Here is a 15,057-nt window from a genome sequence, read left to right as displayed (position 1 = left end):
GACCCTGTCCTCTTTGCAGAAATGTGCAAGAAACTTACTTGCTTTGGGTTTTTTTAGCACAGAGACAGCCATGCAAAAGCTCAAGGTGCTTTGTCAATTTAGACTTCCTCCTCGAGGCTGGGTCTGCTGGAAGAGGAGGCACTGCCAGCCCAAGAGCATCCAGGGTCACTGCCCTGGTCTTGCCTGGGTCCTCCTCCCCTGTCCTGCCCAAGGAGTCCAGCCCAAGCCCCAAGGCAGGGCTGGAGCCAGGGGCACACTGGGTGCCACTGCCCTCTCCAGAGAGGTGCCTGTACAGCATGTGGCATCCCATGCCCCTGTGTCGATGGCCAGGAGCTGATTTCTCTTTGTAAACAGTGTGTGGTGAGAGTTTTCATGGATTAATGGACTCAATTATTTGTTTTGCTGTGTCCACTGAGGTGACCAGGGTCACCTGCTCCTTCTGAGTGACTGAGTCACCAAGGTTCCTGCCCGAGTGCCCACTGGCATGGCATTGACCCATGTGTGCTCATCAGCCCCAAATTGTGCTCTTCCTGTCAATATATGCCATAGATCCATCATCAGAAAGGAGCAAAGGCAGAGCTGAACAGTGCTGAACAGAGCCCCCAAGGTTCCCTCACCTGCTTCCATCCCACCTGTGATCTGCCCTGCTCACAGCAGGCTCTCCTCAGCTGGGGGCTCCACACAGAGCCCCAGCACCTCAGAGGGACTCAAAGACCTGCTGGGCTCTGGTCCTTCCCCCTTCTGAGACAGCCCTGGTTTGTACCTCTGACTTAGAGGCAATCTCTAAAGTCTCCATCACTTCCATTTCCCTAAACTAATGAGGGAAATCTCTGATCGTTACACAATTAACTGTGATGCTGCTGGTTTTGCAATTAAAAATGCGATGAAAAAGAGAATATAAACCACTATGTTCAAGCTTTGCAGGCATGTTCCTCTCTGCTTAATTCTTCTACTCCAGAGTGGTACATGGAGAAATTTCAATTAATAAAGCTCCAGAGCTCCTGGCTCACCTGAGCTGGGCTAAGCAGGTCCAAGGTGGGTGCAGGTTCCCCCAGGCAGAGCCACACTTGGGCTGCAGGCACTGGCATCAGCACAGCTGGGCACAGGCTTTGGTTCTGATTCAGACAGGATTTTTTTGGTTTCATTTTGTTTTGTCTTTCCTTATTTTGGGTGTGGACTGAAAATGCCTCCAGAACAGGAATTCAGCTGTGAGTCAGCCTGAAAACAGTCCAAGTATGTTTTAGTGGCGGTAAGTGACCTAAAAATAACTGTTCCTGGGAAGAGGGGTGAGGGCAGGGCGAGGGGCTGGGGCTGCCCCTGGCTTTCCCAGCCCTGCAGCCACTTTCCCAGGTACACACAGGGCCAGGACACTGGGCTGTGTTCAGCCTCCCCGTTAGGTGTGAGCTGCAGGAGCCTGTCTTTGGAGGGCATTCACAACCAGCTCCACACCCACAAGAAAACACATGGATCTATTTCTTATTCATTCCAGACCTCAGGTCCTCTGCAGCTTGGAATGTGTAAAATGTCCTGCCATGTTTTTCCTGACATTTAGAGGGAATTTCCTGGGTTTGCCTTTGTTCCCATCACCTTTTGCCCTGCCACTGCCCAGGCAGCGCTGCTCTGGGGTCGGCTGCCTCTGCTCCTTGCCCCAGCTCTCTGCAGTGCTCTGTGCCGCAGCAGCTGCTGCTCTGCATTGTTTCAATAATGATTTATAAGAACATGTCTCCAGAAGAGCAAGGCTGCCCACACAGGGGTCGTGGATCCAGCGCAGTGGTGTGTGAGGGGTGTCTCCTGGCTGCCCTGGGCACCTGCAGGGAGCTGACACCAGCAGAGGTGTCCTGAACATGTCACTGCTGCACTGGCAATTCAGAGTTTAACTGCTCACGTTGACAGTAATGAAGATACTAATTCAGCTGACTTCTGCTTGGTTTCAATTTGGTTTCCACTTTCTAAAAATATGTAAGCTAAAAATAGGCTTCCTGGAGCCCAGGAGGAGCTTCACCCTCTGGGCAGTCTGTCCTTTGGCTGGTGAGGTGAGGTGAGGTCAGCAGCCCCGCGAGGTCTCTGGGCAGCACCCCAGGTGTGCAGGCACACTCACAGAAACACCTAGAGCTTCACCTGTTTGTTCAAGCAGCTTTTGGATCAGCAGCATCGGGGTCTGAGCCAAGCACAGGATCACCTGGGGGCAGAGCGCTGCAGGGAGCCGATGCCAGAGCAAGGTGCCTGCAAGACTCATTTTCCTTTCAGTTTTCTGTGTCTTGTTGAGAGTTTGACCCACATAAGTGAAGTGGAACATTTAAGTGCTGCTTTGTTCATTCTTGCACTATTGCCTCACTTCCTGACACAGCCACATAAGAGTCACAGGCTGGAAGGTCTCACAAATAACCGTCCCGATGAAGCAATTAAGTTATTTGATAAATGAAGCAATCCAGCAGTTTGCCTGCTGCCTTTTGAAATAAATCCTGTGCTCTTGGCTGCTCCAAGGCTTGGTCTCAGGAATTCTTTTCCTTCCCAGAGGCCTGCCCTGTTTGGTGAATGCTGTTCAGGGGCAGACACGGTCCACTTGCTGTCGGCCCAACTCCTTCTTTCTGATGGGAAAGGTGGGGACCGAGCCTGGCACAGCCCAGCTGCCCAAACACCCTGGGGGGAGTAGGGAGGTGTTAGCCCACCCAGGCAGGTGATGCAGCGCTGGGCACGGGCTGGGGAGTGTCCTCTGCCCAGGTGAGGGGCCAGAGCAGCGGGCAGTGCTGATGAGCCAGAGGAGGCAATGGGTCCCACCTGCCCCAGAAGCTCCATTGGACAGGATGTGGGGCCCAAAGGGTTAAATAGGAGCCGTGGTGCTGCTTCCCTGCCTGCACAAGGATCCTGTGCTGTGTGCCACAGGTGCATAAGGAATGAGCAAGCCGAACAGGTAAGAATGAGGTGACCGTTCTCAAAAGTCTCTTTTATAACTAACTAAGTTACAGCAGAAAAAATTACTGCAGAATGTGGCACTTCTTGGGGAAGCCTGGTTGAGTGATCTGCTGGAGAGAGAGCTTGTATGTGCATTGTGGTGCAGGGCTGTGGTGGGACAGTCAGACGGAATCAGGAGTTCCTGTAAGAAATAAAGTGACCCAGTTTGGTTTATGGGAAATGTGCAGCAACGTGAGGGGAACTGCTCTGTGCTAAGGCAGGGGGTGAAGGGAGGCTTCTGCAGGCACAGTAACTGAGAGGCAACGTGCAAAAAGCCATCCTTTGAGCTGGGCTACAAGTGAAACTACTGGGAAATGTCCCCTGTAAATGGAGGTGTGAGGAGCAGCTCAGGCTGGAGCTGCCCCGGCTCTGCAGGGACACACAGCACCTCTGTCTTCAGCTGACCTGGCAAACTGTGCGAGTACTCCAAGGGGCTCCCTCCATCCTTGGAACGGTAGTTTTAAAAGCAACTGGGACTTTCTCTTTTTTTCTTTAGACAGTCCCCTCATCTCTTTTCCCCTGATCAGCCTATGGACAGGCTCAACACAAACATGACTTCACCTGGGGGACCTTGGGCTGCTCACATCTCCTTTGTCATTGAACAGCTCCTGGCACTCGAGGAGTTTTCCATTCTCCTAAAGAAATACAGCTCCTGGGATGCCTGGTTGTGCTCCCCTGGCAGGTTTACCAGCGGAAATCCTCCTCCTGCAGGAGCACAATGGCTGGGGGCTCTCCAGGGTGAGCAGCAGCCAGGGAAAACAAACATCATCCTGTTAGAGCACATTTCTACAGAGGCCCGAATTTAAAAACCTCATGAACGAGGTTCAATTGCCATGATTTTATATCTAGCCATACATTTTTGACAGGAGAGGAAGTACTTTATCACCCTAATGTTTATTTTTCTTTATGGTGTATGGGGATATTCTAGTTTCTTTGTATTTCAACCCAATATTTTTGCAGGGAATGCTTTAGCTATCGGCTGCCCTAAGAAATGCTGGCTTCTCTGTGGTTTGTGTCTATAGTTCTGTCACAGAGAAATAAGCTTTCCCTGATCCCTGGGAGCAAATTACTTTCAGTGCCCATTTGTCTTTCAGGGTGGTTTTTCTTATTTCCTTTTAATTAGTTGTGCATTTCAGGGCCATCGTTACAAAATGGTGGTGCTTCGTGCTGCTCATTTTGCTTCATTGAGGGAAGTGTCACAGGATGCTTTAGATGGCTTGATTCCATAAAGTCCCTTTGGGTTCAGGGTTTGGTTGTGTTTCAGGAGGAGGGCTGTGACCCTCAGTGCCTGTCCCAGCCCCATCCCTGCCTTCCCTCAGGACCAGTGCATCTCCTTCATCCTCATCCCATTCATGGAGCTGGAGTTGATGAGCAGATGCTCTCTCCTCTGCTTTAATTTTTCTTATTTCCTAGAAGGATTTCAGTAGTAACCTCAGAGGATCCCAAAATGACTTTTCCTGTTCCATCAGAGATTAATTCAGTCTTTGTTTTCTCCTGCCCGCAACACCTTTGGGCAGAGTGTTTGGTGTAACTTGGCAAGGGAAGAAAAAACATCAGAATTGACCTTGTACCAAAATAAATAGAGAGGAATTAATGTTTAGTTACAATTATCCTGTTCTCATTAACAGTTCCTCTGCTTACTGTGACATACAAACTTCCAAGGGCTTTGGTGTGACTTTTGCCATATTTATGAAAGCAGCTTTTCCAGACCTGCTGCCCGTGTGAGGAAGAATAAGACTGCTTACCTCCTAAAATGCTTTTCAGACCACTCTATGTAGTAGCCAGCATTGCTTTCCACAGATAAAGATAAAAATAAACACAGTTAAATGGTTCCTCTTAGCTACTTTATTCCTATATTGAATTATATCAGAGAAATCAGTTTTTCTTAAAGCTGCTGCCTATCATTACAGTGATTCAGCCTGTTGTACTGATAGCATTGAATGTAAGTTTCTCCAAAAGTATTTCTTAGCATGACAGACTTGATTTTGAGTCCTTGGGCTCCTTAAATCTTATTTTAAAGCAAGTTTCTGGTTCATGCCTGTAACATGCAGACTGTAAATCTGTTGAATGGACTCACTGTCTGGATGTGCCACTTCTTATTTATTTTTCTCTCCTGCTGTAATAGTATCTTTCATATTTTTCTTTATATCCTTTTCAAAAGCACAAGAGAAAAAGGATGCCTTTTTCACTTAAAAAAATCCCAATTAAAATATGACCTAATGACTAATTACTTGCAATCTGATTTTTATGACACGTAACTATAGTCACTACTTAATTAGAAAGAGTACAGCTCCAAATATCAAGTTAGAGAAACCAGCTGGTGTTTACAGAATGAGCTGATCATTAACCCTGGCTCTGGGGGTGTCACCCTCCATCCCAGTATGCCCACTGCACCAATTGGTCTGTACTGGGCAAGCACTGCTCAGGTTTTCTGTCCATAGCATGGCAGGTCGTGGAAGGGCTGTGGCCCACTGGAATAGGGCCAGGAGCCTGGATGCTGACAGAGGGGATGGGTGCCCTGTGAACAGCTGTGTCACAGAAAAGCAGATCATGGAAGTGTCAGAGTGAAGGGGGTGGTGTGTTCTGTCTGTCCTCTGAGGGGTCTGTGCTTGTCACTGTGCTCTGGTTAACTGGGGGCCCATCATCCTGCTGGCAGTTCTTGAGCAATGTGTGATTACAGAAGAAAACCCTGAAATTGCTTCTTTGACTCGGCCTTGATGAGAGCAAGACAGAAACAGCACTCTTGTCATCTTCCTACATTTTTATTCAGATTATTTTGCTTTGGGCCTGACAGGATGGGGCTGGTGCATCCAGATGAGGGCTGTCAGCCAGAGACCTTGCTCCAGTGAAGTAACGTGGCCTCTCGTATGCTGTGAAGCCAGTGCCCTCCCCAAAAGACTTTATCTGTGTTGGTTAATTCCTCAGGCTGGGAAAACATGTGCAACAAAATGCTTGTTTGGAGGGTGTCTCATAGCAAAGGATGTGTCTGAAAGTAGGTCTCAATTAGACTCGTGTGAATTAGCAGTGTCTTCTGAAGAAATTGGGGACTGTGGTTTCCTGAAGAGACAGAAAGATAGATTGATTGGAGTGTTTGCAAGGCTGGAGGAAACCTTTAGGCATCCCTTCAAAATAGTGTCAAAAAGGCAGTGCCTTCACCCAGGCAGGGACATGGAGGAGCTTGGCTGTCCCACGGCACCTGAGCATCCTCTTTGCGGCCGGCATCCCCCGAGCCGAGCTGCTCTCCCGCTGAAGCGGCTGCGGTCCGTCCTGCCGCTGAGCACATCCCCGGCCTGCCCGGGGCCAGGGGAGCCGCCGGGGCTGCGATGTGCTGCCTGGCTCCCGGCCAGGCTGTGCCCTGAGCCGGGGCAGGGCAGGTCCTGCGGCCGCTCCCCGGCCCGGACCCCGCTCGCCGGGACCGGCTTGGTGCGAGTGTTGGTGCCGAGCCTTGGAGCGGAGCTCCCGAACCCTGGTGCCCCGGCACTGCAGGGAGTGCCCCTCGCTGTCGGAAGCCGCGGCAGGCACAGGGAGGGACGGCGGGGGACACGCCGGGTCCCCGTCCCCGCGGCTGCCGGGCGCTCCCGGGCAGGGCCGGGCGTTCCCGGCACCCGGCTGTCTGCGGGCGGCTTGGCGACGCCGCGTCCCTGCCAGGTGCCGGGAGGCTTCGCGGCGCTCCCGCAGAGCCGCTGGCTGTGCTTCGCCTCCTTGCTGCTGCCCGCCGTGCCCGCTCCGGCCGGGCTCGGTGCCGGCGCTGCCCCTGCCGCTGGCCGGGCCCCGGGGGAGGGCAGGAGCGGCGCTTCCCTCCTGGCCTCCGAGCCCGGCGCTCTCAGAGGGAGCGGCACGGATTCGGCTTGCCGGAGCCGGTGAAGGGCTGTGACACTTACACAGCCGTGCAAGTACACACAGGGGGCTGTCCAACGGTGCCAGGCTGGAGCTGGGCACTGCTGGGGCCAGTGCTTGCTAAAACATGGGAGAATATCACATCCTTGACACTTGGCTAAAAATATGGGGGGTCACCAAGTCACGTCTGCCTCGCTCCTTATACTGTAATATTTCAGTGTGGGCATAGGCCAAATAGCAACAGCCCTCCTTGGCCACACAGGAATGAAACCAGACTTTGAAATGTCATTTTCATGTCCTTCCTTAGCAGGAGGGGACTGTTGCTCCCTGTCACTGCCCGCTAGTCTGTGGCCATGCTGGAGCATGGCTGGGTTACACAGTGTGGGGCTGTATGAAAAACAGCGCATTATTGCTGTCCTTTGGAAACATCTTCATGTCTGGAATCACTGTGTTCTGTGTGAAAGCAGACTCACCTTGTGCTTCCACTTGTGCACCATGGCAGTTTCACGGCAGAATACTTTTAAACGTGGCTGTTTTGGGTCACAGATGAACAAATCCTCTGGAAGCAAAAGGGATACTTTGGTAAAACTCCACAGCTTCCACCAGAGCAGCCGTGCTTTCAGTTAAATATTGAGAGCAAGTAGTTGGCTGTGGTTTTTCCCTGAAGAATCTCTTTGTTTCTAAATGTGGCTGTGAACTGTTGATGCCTCTGTCATTTAGGGGACAGGCAGTGCCCCCCACAGCTGGGCAGCTCAGATCTGAAATGGTGGGTTTGGAGATGGGATCAAAGTGCCCGAATCCTGGTTGTACAAGGTGTCTGGAGATGCCACCTGTGTGCTGAGGGTGGCAGGAGGTGTGCAGGAGGTGCAGCCCCCTCCTGCACCCCGCTCTGGGCTGCAGCGCTGCGGGCAGTGCCCTGAATGTGCCGCAGCATCACGGGCACCGCGCTGCCAGCCAGCCCCAGAGCCTCACCCAGAGGATGTGTGAGAGAAACCAGGAACATTCCCAGCAGCTAATATTTGATTTGGCTGCATCGGTGAGGGCAGGAATGTGCTATTGCTCTGGAAGCCCAGGGAGGCTGTGAAAGGCAGGGAAGGAGGGGAGTTCCACTGGCTCTGTGCCAGGCACTGGGATGAAAACAAGTAGGATTGAAAAAGAAAACTAAATGAAGTCCTAGGCCTGAAAATCTGCGACCTTCATAAAGCTATCTTTTATTTTATACCTTGATACATTTAGTAAAAAAAAGAAAAAGAGGGGAAAAAGGTAAAGAATAGAGCAGGAATGTCTTTAGTAGCATCACTTGTTTGGGATCTACCTTTTGAAAGAAAAAATACCAAACAAAGCAAATAAGCGTCTGTTGTTTCACCTGGTGCACTTTGCATTTATATGTGAATTTCACTTTTGTGACTTACATGTTTTATTTTTTGAGTCAACCTCCTCCTCCTTTATGGCTGGACTCTAGCAATCCTTCCTGGGATGGAGCTCAGGGATGTTGAGATGCTCCCACTCCTGCCCAGTGCCAGGCAGGCCAGCGTGCCCATGGCCAGTCTGCTTTGGTGACGCAGTTCCTCACAGAAAATACAAAAGCTGCCTAAACAACACAAGAAGGTACAAAAGGGTCAGTTTATAATTATTTCACACTAGGGTTTAATATAAAAACATGAGGATCCTGCTCCTGGTTCCCATATCAGAGAGGAGACCTTTGTTTCCAATCTGGATCTGTTTGACACGACATCCAGCAGGAAGGCAAAGCTGTTATCGCCAATGCTAGGATGGAAATGAGGAGCATGGACACTTTATCTCCTAATGAGGGAGAAATGAGACTGTCCATATGGTTCCCACACTTCCTCTGATTGAGATAATCTTTTACAGATTAACCAGAGACTTCTTACTCTTTGCAAGCAAAACAAAATGCTCCTGCCCCTGAAAACTTTACCAGTCATTACTTTTCAAAACAAAGATGTGACCAAAATTTGGAAAAATAATAAGAAGGATGGAGTGGAGTGATTGGTCAGACATTGACAGCTTTAATGAGAACGAATTAAAGCTCCTAAAATGCTGGGAACAGAAACCCCTTCAGCAGCACCATGATATGGGCTGGCCTTGCTGCCTTTCTGAAGGAACTCATTATTTTAATAATTGCAGCCTAAGAAAAACTTCAGGCTTTGGACTCTTCAAGAATAATAACAAAAAAAGGAAAAAAGCTGGGCAGTTCTGTAATCTGTGCCTCCATCAGTGCTCACCCTCTGCAGTGTGGGGCTGCCGACACGTTTTAGCTCAGTTCAGAACCGATGCCACAGAGCACACCATGGCCTGAGTCATAATGTGCCAACAAGTGCGTCTGTGGTGAGTATTCAGCGAGCAGTTGTACTCATCCAGCAGAGCATGAAGACTCCCCCTGCTGCATGTCTGACACCACAGGGAAGGTGGATGGGCCCTGCTCTCTGTTTGCAGCCCAGGGAATCATGTCAGATTAAACAGGGCTGTTTGCTAGCTCACTGTGCCTGGCAGTGCCACAGCTGTATCAGGAGAAAGGAGAAATCTGCCATTTCAGCTGAGATTTTCAGACTAGACCTGGGCCCCTCTCCATGGAGGCCTCTTTTCTGGTCTTGAGGATGTTGGGTTTCTGCACAGACAGCTGACACCCATGGGAAATCTTATCCGTTGTATCTCTCTGGGTGAAATTTCTGCGTACCTTTCACTCTTATTGGGGGTTTTACTCTGACCAAGATATGGAACCTCTGGGAATCCCAGAGAAGGGACCAGGGTGCCTGCGCTCTGCTTGGAAAAAGGCTTCAGGATGGGAAGAGACCCCTAGTGCAGACATCCATATCCCTGCCAAAACGCACAAAATTCTGTAAGTGGAATGCATATTTCTCAGGTGACTATTGTAATTAATTTTATTTATTATTTATTAGTGATTGAAATCAGGACTCAGGACCTGTCTTTGTCACACAGGGCAGTTCTTGGGGCAGCCTCTGTGAGGAGGCTGTGCAGACACAGAGACATGCTCCCCCCACTCTGCTGCTGGGGCTGGGGCCAAGCTGGGGCCGTGCTACATGCCACGAGCAAGGCTCAGGCACTCATGGAAAGCTGTTCCCTCAATTCCTGCAATACTCCGTAGGGTGGGATGGTGAACCCAGCAGCACTCTGCAGGGCAGGAGCAGAGGGGGACACCGGTGGAGGAGCGCAAAGAAATGACAGGAAATCCTGTGCACGGCTGTGCTGGCTGCAGCATCCCTCAGCAGCGCTTCCAGGCTGCTCAGCCGCGTGTTGCACCTCCAGCTGCACCTGCAGCACGGCCCGAGCTCGGGTACTGCAGGGCCCGGGTTCAGAGAGATGGCTCTGCTCCTGGCACGGGGGCTGTGGGTACGAGCCCCCCTGCTCCGGCTGCACGGCACAGCTGGCACAGCTGGCAAGCTGAGCGGAGCCACACGGTCCTTCCCCTGCAGCTCTGCCCGCACACCCCTTGCCCTGGGCCGTGCCCACCACGGACACTGCCGGGCAGGAGCCGCTGCACGGGTGTACTAAAGCTGGCATGGCCAGTGAAGGTGGGGCACCACGGCATTTTCCCCCTGGGCTGCTGAGCGAGGGACATTTCCAGCTTGCTCTGAGTGCAGCAGAGCTTTAGGTGGAAGGGCTGCTGCCTTTGGAAGCCTGGAGCTGGTGGTAACCCCAGCAGTAATAGCAAAAATGGGCTGAAAGCCCCTGGCTGGCGAGGCCAGGCAGCCGTTATCTGCGGCTCGCAGCAGGAAGGAGTCCCGGGCGCCGCCCCAGGCATTGCCCCATTTCCAGGGAGCGCGGGCCGTGGCCCATGTCAGCGGCACAAGCCCGTTTCCCCAGCAGCTGCCAGCGGGCAGATTAATGGGGCACAGGGAGACTCTGCAACCGGCACGCTCCAAACCGCGTGTCCGTGTCCCCGATCGATGCGAGTGAGCTCCCGTCAGCGAGCGCCATGCAAAGCACTTCCTCCGCCGCGTCCTTTTTTACTAGCAGAAAGTAACTTTTGTTTCCTTAAGAAAATACGTGTGCAAAGCCCAGCCCGCGGCCGTGGTTACCGCTGCAAGAAGGCTCACTTCACTCCCTCGGCCCCCTAGGTTTGGTAAGTGTCATTCTCCGGCCTGTCACCGCTTCCCCAGGCCAGCCACCCGGCGGAGAGCAGCAGGCTGCAATTGGCCCCGCGGCCCCGGGGGCGGTGGCCGTGCCCGCCGCGCTGCCGTGCCCCGAGCCCCGCGCGGCAGCCGCAGGTGGCACCGAGCCGCGGCCCCAGCCCCCAGCGGGGCTCGCCAGCCCGCCGAGCGCAGCGGGACAGCGCGGCCGTCGGGGACGGACGGTGAGTTGTTCCCAAAGCTGGACGGTTTCCTTGTCGTCTTTCACTGTCTTACGCTGCTTTCGCGTATGCGCCTCGCTGTCTTGAGTTAGTGAAGACTTGAATAATTTATTAGAGAAATGAACAGTAAGTGCAAGATGGTTTTATGCAAGGCATGAGTAACAAAACTCCGTGGTTCTGAAGAGCATTAAAAGTTGCAGACCCACCATAGACCCTCTGTGGCGCATGCTGGGGGTCCACTGGGACTCCTGTGGCGTGGAGGAGCGGCCCCCGGAGCGAGCACCAGCCTGCTCCCAGGTACACGTGGAAGAAGCGCGGCGCGGGAGCCACTGCCATGGCGCCCGCGTGTGCATCTTCTCTTTCTTCTGCTTTTACTACAGTTTTATCTGTTCATCACCTGTGGTGCTTACTGCGCTGGAAAAGTTGAGAGAGGTTCTCGCATGCTTACAGGAGCTCTGTGAGCTGGTTTAACATCTGTTGTGTTCTGGCGGTAGAGGGGACACAGGGCTGGTGAGGCACCCCCGCCATGGCTGTGCTCCACTTTGGGTGCATTTCCCACTGGGGCCGAGCGCTGCTGCTCTGCAGGGTCCTGCCAGCCCTGGGCAAGGAAGGACGGGTGTGGGTGTCCATCCCTGGAGCTCCTCAGCCCTGCTCTGGCACTCTGGGGGGCTGTTGGTTAAGCGCGTGGGAGACTGAAATGACATTAATCCTCTGAGAGCGATCCTCAGCTTCCTACCGCGAAATCTGCTGCTGCCGGCAAATGTCCCGCCAGTTTTCTGTGACTAAACACCACGCTGGATTGCACGCAGCAGCCATGGGGCTGAGCACCCACGCTGCTCCCATGGGGCTGGGGGAGTGAACAGGTGCTGCCAGAGGGGCTCCAGCATGAGCTGCATAGAAGGAAAGAAATTGCCTCTGCAGAAAGTGCAAAAGCTATAATGTGTGCCACAATTATTAGCTAGGAATTGCACTGTGAATTTTTCTCATTTGTGTGCTTGTAGACTAGGAGAGATTATGAGTATCTTATTGCTTTCAACAAAAATAATATCACACAGTAGTTGCAGGAGGCTTTAAAACAAAAGGACAAAATGGTGTAAGGGCCAAGTCATAAATTTGTGTGTTATATTTACAGAAATGCACATGCAGATGAGATCATTAAAACAGAAACAAATGAGCTCCGGCCTGGCGGGAAGCGGTGGCTGCGTGTGCCGTGCACAGCCGTGGCAGCGGGCTCCGGAAGAGCAGGGAGGCAGCAGGGCCTTCTGTGGCAGCAGCACTGCAGCTCGTGTCAGACCTTTTTGGGGAACTCGAGCTTCACCAGCGTTGCACAAATAAGGGCATCAGGAAGCAAACGGCTTCTCCAGGGTTGCAGTCGTGTTCAGTCCGGGTTTGAAGCAACTGGTGTGTCTGCCTTTAATAAAGGCTCAAGGAGGGAAGGAAGATCAGAGTATAGGCTGATTTAGTGACTGCTGTATCGCAGCTATTTGTTGAGATAAAATGAAGACAGAGAACAGGCTTGGAGCTCAGGTGGATTTGCACTGTGGTTTCTGTCTGTGTGTGAGGCCGGGTACGGAGCCCCCCGTGCTCCTGATGGGTAGGAGCCCTGCAGTGAGGAAGTGTCTTTGCTCTGCTCGAGGTGCAGCTCTGAGGAGGATGCCCACAGGCACCCTCGTGTCAGGCTCTGGGACACACTGGTCCCAGTGCCATGTCCGAGTGACCACTGGCCCTGCTGCCTGCCGGGCTCAGAGGGAAGGGCAGGCACCTTGGCACCAAATTCACGGGTCAGCCTCTCACCTCTACAGCACCAGGGCTGCACCGACACAGCAGGGAGAGCTCCTCTTTCTTGCTCCACTCGCAATAGCACATAGGGACTAAAACACAAAGTATCCCTCAAAAAACTTTCTCAGCACACAGTGTTTCTCTTCATCCTCAAGTACTGATTTGTCTTTTGGGCTGAGAGGCACACAATGCTGAGTGTACAATGACATATTTCTTTATCTTTGCTGTAAGACAATTAGTCTGCTGGAATCGCAGGTGGTGACTGTTGTTGGTATTGGATGATGACCTCGGAGACCCCTGGATCTGAAATTTCCTCTCGGTTTCCTCTTTACCCTGCCCTGCCTGGACATTGTGTTATGATAGAGCTTGTGCCTGACATCCATGCCCTAGGGTTTGATCCCCTGTAACCTGCTTAAACCGATGTGAATGGAATGCATTCACTTTTCGGGGTACAGTGAGGAATGTCATCACTGTGCCCAGGACACAGCTCCAGTCTCCCAGAACCAAGACACTGTCCCACACCATTATTTAGCAAGAATTTGGGCAGGGAGGAGTTTGTACAGAAACTTTGTGACCAGAACAAGTGCTTTGAAAACGCCCAGAGCGGTGATGTCGGTTCTCAGGGAGGAAATGGCCCAGGGAGCTCTTTGTGCTTGAGCGGGAACAGGAAGAGCACAAATGGCCCAGTACAATGTTCACTCCCAGGGCCCCTCGGGCTGTGCAGCCAGGGACATCTGCACTGCCCCACAGTGAGGCAGGTAAATATAAAATGCCATGCGATACCTGTTGTCATGGATTTTGTTCTGATCTGGATTAAACTCCATTGAAACACAAGTGTAAGAACATGGTATTTTTCTGAAAGAAAATGGAATGCTTCTTTGTCCTTTCAGTCTCCTGTTTCTAACAAAAAGCCATCAGAGCTAACCTCTGGCAGGTATCAGAAAGCTCTCCCAGCCAGTGAGGTGCGGCACTCCCTCGGGCATGTGGCACACCTGGATGCTCCCCAGGCTGGGCAGCTCTGAGGAGGGATGCTCACTAAACCCAGTCTGTTTCCAAAGTGCTGCCTGCTCCGTTGCAGGGGTGATTAGAGCACAAGAAAAGCACAGTTAATTATATCCCCTCCAGGCTGTCAAATAGAACAAAAAGCCTGATAAAGGAAGCAGCTGGAGTTAGATCTTGAGACCAGGTAACAAAATCTGTCTCCCAAAGTCAAGTAAGGAATTATTTGTCATTACTTCATTTCACAAAACATAATTCTCTGCTTATGTGTCTGTGTTTAAAGATGTTTAACACTATGTGACACTGGAGAGAAACTCTTTGTCTCTTTCCTCGTCTCTTTTCAGTTTGTTTGTCTTTCTAAACTGTGGTTAGCACCACAGGGGTCTGATGAGCCCTTTGCACATGGCCCCGCGCGCGCGTCCTGGCAGGGGACACACCGATACACCTGGCTAATCTAGACTATTGCGTGTCCTTTTCTGCACTCCGCTGTCGGTGTCACCGCACGGCAGGACCGACGCGTGCCCTGTGCCAGGGGCAGAGCCGGCCGGTTGCCCGGGCGGTGGGCCCGCTGCTGCGGAGGGCCAGGAGCGGTGAGCTGCTGATGGCGGGGGCCGGGCGAGCCCCGCCAGCCCCCGCAGCGGCGGGCAGAACCACCCCTCTGCAGCGGCTGCTCTCGCTAAGATGAAGGAAGAGCGGGAACCGGGAGGAAAGCAGGGTCCTTCTGCCCGCTTTGGGAAGCAAATCCTTAGAGGATCGTGTCCTCAGGAACGGCGTTGGGGGGGTCTGGAGCCATCGCGCTCGGTGTTCTGCGGACACGGCCGGGCCGCGGGCAGCGCCGCCCGCCCCCAGGCCGCCCCTGCCGTGCCTCCCCCGGCCGGAGGCGGCGGGGCCGGGCACGTGTGCGGGCCCGGGCTCGGTGACTCATGAGGCGCCGGCCGCTCCGCCGCGGGGAGGATGAGGGAGGGCGGCCCCGGGGGAGGGCAGCCCGCCGCGCCGCCGCCCCGCTCCGCGCCTTCCCCTCGCTCCCGCGGTGCCCGGAGCGCGGAGGCCGCACCGGGATTAGGTGAGCGCGGCCGCGCCGGGGCCGGGCCGGGCTCCCCGCGGGCCCGGGGCTGTCGGCGGGGCCGGGGCCGGGTGGCGCTTCCGGGCGGGGCGGGGGC

The 15,057-nt window shown here is 53.2% G+C and overlaps 1 protein-coding gene across 3 annotated transcripts in view; it reads left to right on the top strand.

Moving 5' to 3' along the window:
* Window positions 1-11,023: 11,023 nt before the first annotated feature.
* The window catches only part of MBNL1 (muscleblind like splicing regulator 1), a 66,157-nt gene continuing 62,123 nt past the window's right edge, over window positions 11,024-15,057 (top strand). Inside the window, exon 1 of one of the 3 annotated variants that reach the window (XM_084212339.1) lies at window positions 11,024-11,122. The gene's annotated coding sequence lies outside the window, so the exon portion shown is untranslated. Of the gene's footprint in view, window positions 11,123-14,672; window positions 14,961-15,057 lie in introns of those variants that run through there. The other 2 variants (XM_084212336.1, XM_084212338.1) reach the window with 2 other exon arrangements.

Source organism: Fringilla coelebs (assembly GCF_963513975.1).
Source record: "Fringilla coelebs genome assembly, chromosome: 10".
In the NCBI taxonomy this organism is placed as follows: Eukaryota; Metazoa; Chordata; class Aves; order Passeriformes; family Fringillidae; genus Fringilla; species Fringilla coelebs.
The sequence above is the reverse complement of the archived record's forward strand: the minus strand, read 5'-3'. Positions and strand labels throughout refer to the sequence as shown.